The sequence below is a fragment of the Alligator sinensis genome, unplaced genomic scaffold (assembly GCF_000455745.1).
Source record: "Alligator sinensis unplaced genomic scaffold, ASM45574v1 scaffold188_1, whole genome shotgun sequence".
Lineage (NCBI taxonomy): Eukaryota > Metazoa > Chordata > Crocodylia > Alligatoridae > Alligator > Alligator sinensis.
The window spans coordinates 1,400,233-1,411,958 of NW_005841903.1; positions in this window are offsets into that span (position 1 = coordinate 1,400,233).

An 11,726-nucleotide genomic window follows, 5' to 3' on the forward strand; every position below is an offset into this window, starting at 1 on the left:
ATCTTGCTGGGGATTATGCCAGATGGTGTTCTGGAATCAGGAAGAAAGGTTTCCCTTTGGGCAAGACTAACAAAACATCTGTGGTGGCCTTCCACACAGCATCCAGATGGCTCGATAGGTGGAGTTAAAGAGGAGGATGTGATATATATTAAAAATGAGAGGTTAGAAAGGTAAAATATCATAACAATTTACAGCTGGCCTCCAGGATAGGTACAAGGCTTCCAGAGTATAGCTCCTGAGGTAAATCAGAGCTTTGGATCCATGTTGGATGTAGTTAAGTCTGTAAGGAGACAGAGGGACCTTGAGATCTCATCAGACATAGTTTCTCTCCTTTGTGGTCTTGGGCCCCTTTGAGAGCCAGAAGGCTGGTGGGATTCTGCAGCAGGCTGAACAGCTAGTTGAGTAATGAAGGGCAGAGGGGGATGCTCAGCCAGCTTTTTTTTCCAGTTGTGTGGCATCAGGCCATTAAACCTTGCTTTGGACCCTAGTACAGCTGGAGGAATCAGGCCCCTGCCTTTTACTATCAGAAAGACAATCAAGTTCCATCCTTCCACTTTCATTTTATTCACACGTCTGTCACCATTCTCCCTCATTCTGACCAGTTCAAGTAAAACCTTTAATACAATCAGCACAACTTCATGGATAACCAAGCCTTTGTCTGAATTTTACTCAGTCCTGCATCTCCCTTGTTTGAGCAGAAACACACAGTAGGCTAAGGAGAGGGGATCCCAAAACCTTCATGAAAGTAATTGTGAAGACAATTTTAGAGACTGGATTAAGAAACCCTTTAATAATTGTTTTCTTCCACCTCAAATAACTCTGCCCATCTTCCTTCTCTGAAAGGAAATGTCAGTCTGAGCCAGATAGAAACATTCAGATGCTGAGAGTTACATCTGGGGGTTTTCATAAAATAAACTTAGCCAAGATCTTTTTTTCTCTCTCCATTTCCTTCCCATATTCATATTATGTACTTTCTTACTAAAATTTAGTACAATTGGAGACAAATCAAACATGCAAAAAGAGATTTATAAAGCCAGCAAAGGTAAAGTTCAAGATAGGGTATGTGTGGTTTTGTTCCCTCAAGTGCTATACATATGAAATATAATTTAAACAATTGTAAATAAGGATTTAATACACTTCGTAAACTCAGTCTTCCTCTTTAACACCTTACCAGAAAATCTGGGTGATTTTGAACAGCTTTCTAAATATTGCAAAGCTGATGAAAACTAGGAGAAATCTGTCACCTGAGATCATTTTGTGAATGTAGACGTTACAGCTGGTACCATTTTAACTGTACAGAAATGGGCATAAACATGTCATTTTATCCTATGGAAGGTCGTCTTGTTTTCTTAGGAGTCAAAGTTCCTTTTATCCCCTAGGTAGTGATATTTCTCTAAAATATTAACTATTCCTTTCAGGAAAACTTAATAACTAAAATAAATAAGCTGATATTAACTCCTACAAACACCCCTCTCTACCTCAAAAGGTTTCTTTGTAGCTAATGTTTTTAAGTGAACATCTGGCTAATTTTTTTCTTCTATCTACAGTAAAGAGCCAGGTTTGTTTATATTATGAAGCTTATCAATTTCTGCGGAGATTTTCTGTATAAACTTTATTAAGAGTGAGTATGTTTGTATGCTGAAACTCTAACTCTTAGTTCTACAGAAGCCTCCTATCTGTTGTTTCTTATACCCCAAAAATCATCTTTGCTACATAAGCTGTTGTACTAATTTGTATGCCTTTTTTTTATATAAATATGGGCTTTTAACATCCCTGTCCTGCACCTTCTTTGACTCTTTAAGGTGTGAAGCATTATTAGTAGTAGTGTCCCAGTCAAGCACTGCTGGAGTACAGAACACCATACAAACTTATAGCCAAAAGAAAATCCCTGCCCAAATTGCTTACAATCTAGAGAAATTGGTTAAAGCTGCCTAGCCTAGTATCCAGCTGTGAGCTCTTATGGTAAATAAATTGTTCATTCTGCATCTAAGATAACAGCTTTTCAATAAAAAAAGGTCCAAGAGGATCCAGAAGGGACATAAGCTTGTTACATGTAGTTATAGCTACATAAGTGATATAATAATGACTTAATCTACCACTGGCATATAGCCACCTCTGGGATTGGATAAAGCAGCTGTTTTATAATACAACACAAACATATCCAGTGTCTTAGGTCAGGAAATAAAAAGCTGTCCTTCACCCATAAAAACTGCAGTGGGCAAGAAAATGTAGGTAAATAATTACCAAAGCTAGAATTTGCCAGGGGTTAATATCCCCGTTATTGCATAATGACATATTACAATTTCCTGTTGATGTTACGCTCAAAAGTGACCAAATGCTGACCTTGGGTCAACACAGCATGAAGGATTCCATTTATTGAGCCTTGACTGAGTGCAGAAGTAGTATTAGCTATAGAATAAATTGTTACATTGTAACCCATTTACTCTCTAAGAACCCCTGATGAGAATGCCTGGTGTAGGGGTCATCTCCAGGTGAGACCAGGTCAAATATTTCCTGTGGAATACTAGGTTGTCGGTAAATGACCTGGATATCAATATATTTGGTTAATCCTAAACTCTCTCTGTGCCATGATACCTGGAGCACATAATACCTGGAGCACACATTAAGGCAAAAATCAGCCCCAGGAAATCTCCCCATTAGGCTCCTATAGGAGGATCAGTCAGGTTTCACATTCAAAATAATAACCAGGGATCTGGGTTTTCTGTTTCCTGTGGAAAACTGCAGATTTTCCCTTTAAAGGAGAAAAAACTGGATTTTCCCCTTTAAAGTGGGAAATTGTGAGTTTCCCTCTGCAGGCTGCCAGAGTTTTAGCCTGCAATGAGCTGCTTGGGGCTGCGGGGGGAGGAGGAGGGCGATCAGAGGCAGGGCTGGGAAGGCAAAGGAAAAAAAAATCTGGGACTTAGGGGCAGGGGGCACCACAATAACATGCACGCATGCTCACACGCAGCTGGCAATACAATCAGGTAGGGTGGTGGGAGCAGCCCCGGCAGCTGCATGCAAGTAAATCTATAGGATGGCGGGGTTGGAGGTCGGAGGATGGCTTCTTGGGGACCATCTCTGGATCATCAGGGCCAAGGGCTGAACTCTGGCAAATCTCAACTGGCCCTGCACCATCAGGGGGAGATCTTCAATGGCACAGGGGTGGTTCAGACATGCCACAGCTTGGTGCATGGCCCTGATGATGCAGGGCCAATTTGGACCATCAGGGGCCAAGCTCTGGTGAGTCTGGGCCAGCCCTGCAAAACTGGAGCAGGGGCCAAGCTCTGGATAGCCTCATACATCCCCTGCCCCACACACATTAGCAATGCATCAGGAGGACATGGAGGGCACATCCCTCCCCCCCGCACTGATTTCTGTACCAACAGTGGAGAAAGGGGCTGCAGCCTGGCCAGATCAGCACCAGGCAGGAGTCACCTCCATGGGCCAGAGTGAGAGGATGAAAATGGGTAGGGAGACTCAACATCGCGACCACTGTCACCACCGAGAGCCCCACACCAGTTGTGCCCTCATGGATGTCAAGGTGAGGTGCTCCCTGCCCACCTGTCAGCAGCAGGGGGGGCAGGGACACAGTTGTGCTCCCCACTGCAGTGGCAGTGCGAAGTTGTGCTCTCCGAGTTTTGGCACTTATACATCACCTATGCCCACACAGCCCTTGCCCCACACCCACCCCCTGCCCCATGTACACCCCCCCCCACCCCATGCATCCACCTGGTGCAGGGAGGTAGCTGCTGCCAAGAGGGGGCAAGTGGAGGGAGGCAAGGGCTGTGGGTCAGAAGTGAGCGATGACTTAGGTGTGAGGGGCAATGGCATAGGCAGGGGTGGTGCACCAGCATGTCAGGGCTGCTCAGTGCCATAAGCCAGCAGGAGGAGGGCAGTTGGACCCATATCCTTGTGACAGGTTTGTGCCCCACGGGTGGTCGTGAAATCACTTGGTGGCCATGTGACTCCTGCCCAGATCAATCTCTATTACAGCCCTCCCTTAAATGCTTGCCCACCATGCCTTGTTCTTACTAGAGGTTGAATAAGGGAGGCTGCCCACAGGCTTTATAGTGAGCCTTAATCCACTTGTGGTACCACTGGGTCTTTCCTGGATCCCCAACTGCTTTGACTTGACCCTTAAGCTCATTAGACCCTCTTGGCTGGCCCATGTCCCTGCCAGGCCCCTATACCTTTGAGGGCTACATGCATATCTATGCCCTTCCAGGGCACTCACAACCTTAAGGCCTTGATGTATGGTTCCATTTCCCCCTCTGGTCCAGCTCAACCCTTCCGCAGGGCTCTTGGACCTTCTGGTCTGGGTCCCGGCCTTTTTCTAGGCTCTAGGACCCCTTACTGGGTCCCATCCCCAGTCTGAGGCCTCCTGAGTTACCAGTTCTCTAAATAGGCCTTGAGCCTCCCCCAGCAGGACTCTAAGCTAAACTACAGTATAACTTAAACAAGAAGCACCTCTGCTCCCTGGCAGACACTGCAAACCCTCTAGGGCCTTAACATAAACAGAGGCCACTTGCTCAGCTCAGGGAACTTGCCTCTGTTCTTAAGCCTGCAGAACTGTTTAGCAAAATCCAGGTTCCTGCAGGAACCCTGCTGCCCTACAGCCAGGAGTTCCTCACTTTGTGGTTGCTGGGGAGAAACTCACTGACCCATGCAGGCTCTGGGCTTATATAGTAGGGCTGTGTGAAATTTCAGCAGCTGAACTGTTTCAGGCCATTTTGGTGCCTGAAACACCAAATCCAAAGCAAAATGGAAAACTCCAAAACAGCTCTGAAATGAATTGGAAGTCTCTGAAATGTTTTGGTAATGTTTTAGAGAATTTTGGAGCCAGGCTTGCAGGGAAACAAAACTAAGAAGAGGGAAGGGAGGAAGGACTGCTCCAATATTGACATCTAGCTCCTGGTTCAATTCCCCAGCTCTCTAATTGCTTCCCTCAGCTCTCTGATCATTTCCCCAGCTCTTCCTGGGAGAGCGCAGGCCTCTGATCTACACGCGGGGTTTCAGCAGGCTGCTGCCGAAGAAAGACTGCAGTGCTGCTGCTGGCTGCAGCCTGCAGCAGCAGCCTGCTGAAACCCAAAGCACAGATCAGAAGGCCCACACCCCCCAGGAAAGGCTGAGGGAATGATCAGAGGGCTGGGGGAATGATCAGAGAGTTGGGGAATTGAACCAGGGGCTGAGGAATCCCTGCAGCGCAACCTGGCTCCACAGGGAGCAGAGAACTGCATCAGGGTCTCCTCCCCACAGCTCCCTGCCCTGTACAGCCCCAGGTCTCTGCTGTCTGTGGAGCCGAGTCACGTGGCAGGGGCCAGCAGGCTTGCTTGCCACTCTGTGCTGCTTCCCTGCCCTACGACCCAGCATGACAGGGATCAGAGATCCACGTGGGGGTCTCCTCACGTGCACAGAGGCCAGCAGCATCCCCTCTCCCCTAGACAAGGCACCCACAGCCCCATCCTGCTCCCTGCTGGGGCCCTGCAGCCCCTGGCCCTGCAGCCCCACCTGGCTGTGTAGCGCTGTGCAAAGCTTCCCTTGCAGCCCCTTCGAAACAGATTTGGCCAAAATGAAACAGGACAGTGATCCAAATCACTGAAACGAATCACTGTCCTCTGAAACAGCCAAATCTGAAACCAAATCAAAACACAGCCATTTTGCATAGCCCTATTATATAGCTCCATCCTGAGCCCTCTTCTGGTGAGGTGAGTCCCTCATTAGTTCCTCCCTGCCACCTGCAAGCAGCCTCTTAAAAAGAGCATGTACATCACAGTGCCCTACTGCAGTCCTTGTGAGTGAAGGGGGCAGAGGGAACTGATTTTCCATGATTAAAAAAAACAAACAAACCACAAAAATATATAGGTATTTAGAATTTATTTTATTATAATGATTGAGGCACTGGTAGGCTTCCAAACTGCTTTAAAAGTGTAAATATGTCAATAAACCATTGTTTTCAGATTATCCCTTTTTATATAGTGCTATTTCATTTTAATCACAGAAAAACATGGATTTGGGGGTTTTAAAATTGGAGAATTTTGGATTTTTTAACAGAGAAAACCAGGATCCTTGCTAATGACCCAGCTGCTGAATTTATTTGGTCAAGTGAGATCATAACACCAGGATATAGACAGAGCACAAGAGACTTTGTCACAGTAGGTCATAACTAAACATTAAGGGGGAGAGAAGTAGCACAGTGGGATAGTGCATTTGCATTTGTACTCCTTACACACATACATACAAAAGGGTATGAGAAAGTGGCTTAATGGTGTGTGCCTTTCAGCGTGATAGGTTGCACATACAAAAATGCAGGCCATAGTTGGCTTTGCAGATGCATATATAAGACTCAGTTGGAAAATGTGGAAACTTATGCAATTTCTGGCTCCAGTCAGTGTTATGCCCCATTTTCCATTAACTCTCATGTGACACATTCTGAGTTTTTTTCCATGGAGAAGGTAGCCAATTTTCATCCAGGGTACATGGATGTATTCTGTCAATCTTATTCTTGTAATGTGTAGCACTGCTGATATTGCTCTCAATTTCTTAAATAAAAGGGGTCCCAGCCTCCCACCGCCGGGCTATGCTCCGACTGGCTCCGCCAGCCTCACAGAACTCAACCTGCCCTCTCAGTGCTGCCGGACTCCTCCCAGGGGTGTGGGCCCCCAGATCTGCGTGTTGGATGACAGGAGGCTGTTGCTGCTGCCTGGGGCCAGCGGCAGCAGCAATCTTCCCCAGCTCTGGGCACAGGCTGTCTCCTGCCTTCTAGGCAGCAGCAGCAGCCTCCTGTCATCCGGCGCACAGATTTGGCAGCCTGCATCCCCAGGAGGAGTCCGGCACAGCCCTGCAGCCCTTCTGAGGGTGCAGGCCCCTGGATCTGCGTGCCAGATGACAGGAGACTGCTGCTGCCAGTAAGTGTCATGAGTTTTGCTTTGAACAGTTGAGGTGTGATTTCCCAGAATCCCCTGCACCTATCTCCTTGAAACATGGCAAATTTCATGCCCTCAGAAGGGGCTACCATCCCTGCGATTTTCATCTGAATCAGGCAAGAAATGACAAAGTTTTAGGCATTTTCATGATTCCCCATTATAGCCTATGGGCAAAACGCTGAAACGTGTCAAAACACTGAAACAGTTTTGATAAAATGAAACGCAACATTGCTTTGAAATGAAATGATGAGACAAAACATTGTCCCTTTGAAATGGTGAAACAGATGTTGAAACAAAATGATGGTGTTTTGCACAGCCCTAACACCTACCCTTCATTAGAGGTATTCATACTTACAGATAAGCGTAAGAGACATTGGTAACTACTGTACTGTACATTGACTCAGGACCTTATATAACTAAAATGATATTTATCAATAGAAAAACGGTTTAATAAGAACATGAGTAAATACAGATTCCTTTAAAGGTAGGAAATGCTAATGCTTGCTAATGTCCACCATGGAATCAAAAAGATTAGGAGGGCTCCACTTACAATGAACCTTGATAGAGTGTTTTGTCTTGATTGCACAAGCTGAACTCCCCTTTCAGTTCAGTGCATTCTTTCATTTTAAGGCTCCTGCTTCAATCACTATACAGAGGTGTGCCTCAGTGGCAGAAGGTGTGGGGACCTTCTTTTGCAACAGCTTAACAAAATATGTATGGTAGACAACTGCATGTTTACAATGATCTGCTTACCCATAGTTAAATCCTGATCTTAAAAGATTCCGTAAAAATGATTTCTGATAATCATTAAGAGGAAGTCTAAAAGCACAGTAATTCAGTCTCATCCCTTCATACTGCCTTCTCTCTTGCACTTCTTTAAATACTTCCTCTTTCATCAAATACCATGCTGGAGCATGGTCACATGGCTCCACCAAAGTTAATGGAGCTATCGTGACTTACGCTATCTTACTTGCCATTTGCCTAAATAAGGGTTGTCCAATTGGCAGCCCTCAGGCAAGATCCAGCTGGTAAAAGTTTAACATGGGGCCCTCATGCTTTTGCCCAGCTGCAATTCCCTCCATTGCTCCTGCTGTTGTGGTAACCTGGGACTTTTCAACACAACAGGATGAGGACTGATAAGCCTGTGTAGCTGGAGGGGGTTGCACTGCCTGCATGAGGAGGGGGATAATCATGCAGCAGGGAGCACATGCTGTATGTGTCCTGGGGCCCACAACCAGTGTGGACAACCCTGGCCTAGCCCATAGTGAACTGGAAACAAAAGTTTTCTTTCACTTATATCAGTGTAAATTCAGACCATGGATTTTTTATATTTGTTGCCTCTGGCCCAGAACGAGGTAGAAATGCTCAGAACCCCTATTAAATCCCAACATGCCAATGCCTTTTTTTCACTACTGCCCACTGTATTTTCTACCTGCGCTAGTACAACAACTGCAAATAAAATAAAACACCAGCTTTTATAAGAGGGAAAATGCACTCTCTTCTCCATTGCATGTGGAAGAACCAATTTTGCTCGGTTGTTTCCAAATATGTACAGAACTATATAGGGGGAAATTCAGCAGTAAAAGGGAGTTTTCCAGAAAAACTAAGCACCTTTAAAAAAAAAAGTAAAGCAAAATGGTAGGGAGTTTGGGAATTGAGAATGGAAATGCTGAGGGCATTTCTAGCTTTTGAGAAAGATGCAGATAAAATCTATTGGTTACTGGTTGTTCTTATCCTTGAATTGATGAATAATATGGTAAGTTGCATGCATGCAGTATCTGCATTAAACAAAACTAAAATAGGAGGCTCCAGAATGGCACTTGAGTGAGTTGTTGAGAGGATGTTTATGAATGAAAGAAAAGGAAAAGCGTACAATTGGGAAAAACATTTTTAAAGGTTCTCCTGCTTGGTTCAGGTTAGATAACGCTTTTACAGTACTTTAAACTCTGCCATTCCTCACTTACTAGTGATCCACCCTGGAAATAAGAATGCAAAATCAGGGCTTTACACCTTCTTAGTGATAATCTTGGAGTAATTTTCTTACCTGGGGAAGTTGTGAGTAACTTTATGAAAGTCAATGAAGAAATGTTTTAACTGAGAAAAGCATCAGGCCTTTGAGCTCTTGCCTGTAACCTTATACCCAAACCAGAGTCCTTTTTAAACAGTTATGCTAGTAGCCATGCTAATCTTGGGCTTTCATCATCTATTATGAAAGACAGCTTGGGAACATTTTCATCATTATTTGGAACCACCAATTGCTGTGGTACATTCTTCACCACTGATTGCAATGTTTATTCATTGCATTGTAGGTTATATTGCAAAGCTCACAAGGTGATTGTAAAAATATATGCTGTGGTCTATTTATCTACAGAAGTATTTTTTGTAGTCATTCATCTAGATATCCCCAGTGCCATATTATTACCAGTTCAACGCTACAGAAATACAGTAGTGCTGTTACACTTCTCTTGGAGATTTTACAAAACTGTCTGCTCATGGTATTACTCTGAGAGCCAAGTGAAGTCCTCACAAACCTGAATATGTTCATACTGTGAAAAATGAAGTGGCCTACAAGAAGCCACTGAAACACTTGGGCTAGGGACAAATATTACACACAAACCAGTTTAAGTGATCAGAAACTTGTTTCAACCTGTAACAGAACGTAAGTTCAGCGCATACACACCAGTTTCAAAATAGCTGAAAATGGTTTAAGACACAAACCTGGTTGAATACAGTATCAGACTTAACTGATTTGGGTCAGACAGGTTTATACAATGTCTGTCCCAGGCCCCTTCCTGGTTTAAATTATACCAGAGTCCCCCAGCATCCCAGATATTTTGCTGGGCTGGGCTGGGCTGGGCTGGGCTGGGCTGTCTGCTCCAAAGAACAGGGTTGGCCCTGCCCCTCTGCTTCCTAGCCAAAGCTCTAGTGGAGACTACAGCCACAACAGAGTCTGACTGGCTTCCCCCTGACCCCTACCCCCCATCACTGCTCAAGCATGGATCCCTCCCTCCTATCCTCCACAGTACAGACCCTAGGCATGTGGTATGCTAGCTAATGCTGAGAGGTGTCTGTCTGTGTGTTTCTTCAATTACACTGAGACAGGCAGACAGAACAGTGTCCATTTAGGGCTTTTTGGAACTAATCAACAGGTCAGCTGGTAATGTCCCTCCATTCCTTCCTTGGAAAAAGCTGTTTAAGAAGAGCTTGAACGAATGAGAGAAGCTTTTATTTTGTTGATGGACTGACAAATGTGGTTTTTTTAGCCTCCTGCTGGCTCCCTTGCCTGTCAGGTTTGCAGACAGTATGAAGAAGCAGGGAGAAGGAGATTGAAAGCTAGGTGATGGTGATCATGAGTTGCTCGCTTTCTCTATCCATCACAAAGCTGGCAAATCAGTCACCAATGCAGAAATCCTTGACTTTAGGAAAGCTGACTTTCTCAAGTTCAGGAGGTTGGTTGTCAAGGCCCTGAGTGATCACAATCTGATGGGGAGAGGAGTCCATGATGAGTGGTCTCTCCTTAAGAACGCAATCCTAGAAACACAAGGGAAGTCCGTTCTGGTCCATAGGAAAGGTAGCAAAAGGGATGGGAGACCCCACTGGCTAAATAGGGAACTCATGGATCTGCTGAATCTGAAAAGATAAGCTCATAAAGATGGAAGTTGGGTAATAGCACTAAGGAGGATTATACAGCACTGGCCCACACCTATAGGCCAACACACTAGCCCACACCTGTAGGCCAAGGCTGAAACTGAACTCAAACTGGCTACGGGAATCAAGGACAATAAAAAGTCCTTCTTCAGATGTGTGGGAAATCAGAGAAAAAACAAGGGCAACATTGGACCCCTGCTAAACCAGTTGGCTGCTGACCCAAATGGGGCAGCTGACAACCTACACCCAAGAAAAAGTTAATCTCCTCAATGATTACTTTGCATCGATTTTCCACCAGCCCAAGGGGATCACCCTGCCTGACAGGACAGAGGGCAACCAGGGTAAGGACAATCATACATCTATAATTGGTGAAGACCTTGTGAGGGAACACCTTGAGAGGCTGGACATCTATATGTCAGCTGGCCTGGGTGGAATGCACTCAAGAATGTTAAAAGAGTTGGCTGACATCATAGCACAACCAATGGCAAGGATATTTGAGAATTCGTGGCACTCCGGAGAGGTCCCAGAAGGGGCAACCAGGGTAAGGACAATCATACATCTATAATTGGTGAAGACCTTGTGAGGGAACACCTTGAGAGGCTGGACATCTATATGTCAGCTGGCCTGGGTGGAATGCACTCAAGAATGTTAAAAGAGTTGGCTGACATCATAGCACAACCAATGGCAAGGATATTTGAGAATTCGTGGCACTCCGGAGAGGTCCCAGAAGATTGGAAGAGGGCCAATATGGCGCCTATCTTCAAGAAAGGAAGTAAGGAAGATCCAGGGAACTACAGGCCAATCAATTTGACCTCAATCCCTGAAAAGATCTTGGAAAACATTTTCAGAGACTCCATCAACAACAGACTGACAGAAGGCAACATTCTGAAGGACAGCCAACATGGCTACATTGCGTGTATGTGTTGCCTAACCAACATCATTTCCTTTTATGACCAGGTGACATATCACCTGGACAAGAGGGAAGAGATTGATGTCATATATCTGGACCTTAAAAAAGCCTTTGATCTGCCTATATACTAATGCTAGGAGCATGGGGAAAAAGCAGGATGAACTAGCGCTCCTGCTTGCACTAAACACCTATGACTTAGTGGGGCTAACGGAAACCTGGTGGGATTCATCCCACGACTGGGCAGT